Source organism: Seriola lalandi, unplaced genomic scaffold (genome assembly GCF_002814215.2).
Source record: "Seriola lalandi dorsalis isolate HSWRI2012SDOR001 ecotype SW California unplaced genomic scaffold, Sedor1 jcf7180002048123, whole genome shotgun sequence".
NCBI classification, from domain to species: domain Eukaryota; kingdom Metazoa; phylum Chordata; class Actinopteri; order Carangiformes; family Carangidae; genus Seriola; species Seriola lalandi.
In genome coordinates, this window is record NW_019518686.1 from 1 (window position 1) to 514 (window position 514).

The 514-nt window shown below is 42.8% G+C and overlaps 1 non-coding gene across 1 annotated transcript; it reads left to right on the plus strand.

The window, feature by feature from the left end:
• The first annotated feature begins 322 nt into the window (after positions 1-322).
• On the plus strand, positions 323-456 carry LOC111648793 (U11 spliceosomal RNA). Its single transcript, XR_002760212.1, has one exon. It is a non-coding gene; the product is annotated as a U11 spliceosomal RNA (small nuclear RNA).
• Positions 457-514: the final 58 nt, after the last annotated feature.

The following is a 514-nucleotide window of genomic DNA, read 5'->3' on the forward strand; positions in this document are numbered from 1 at the left end:
TGGTGGATTTCCCCACATTACGTGAAGGCATCACTAGATGGTAGCCGCACAGCAACAAATGAGAGCCAACATAATGTTACTGCCCCGCCTTTTCCTACCCATCATGCTCTTCGGCAGTGAAACCCACGCATCCATCTGTTCTTAAATGTCGTTTTTAATTGCAAATACGTAAATATTTCTAATAACAACTGTCAGTGTATGTTGCGATTATACAATACACCATAAAAACGCATCTACCCAGATGTAATTTTTCAGGTCATGCACCTCTGAGTGAGGTACGTGCCACCTGTGGTTATTCCATGAGATGTTCAAGTGTAACGTTAAAAAGGGCTTCTGCTGTGATTTGCACAGGAGGAGTAGTGGTTACTATTCCTCTTGCGGAATCGCCATCAAGAGATTTCGGAAGCACAATTTTTAAACCAGGGGCTGCTAGTGGTCACATGCCCTGGCGCCCCGTCTCATTATGTATAAAAATAATACAATTAAAACAAAGGTGAAAGTGTCACCTCGAATC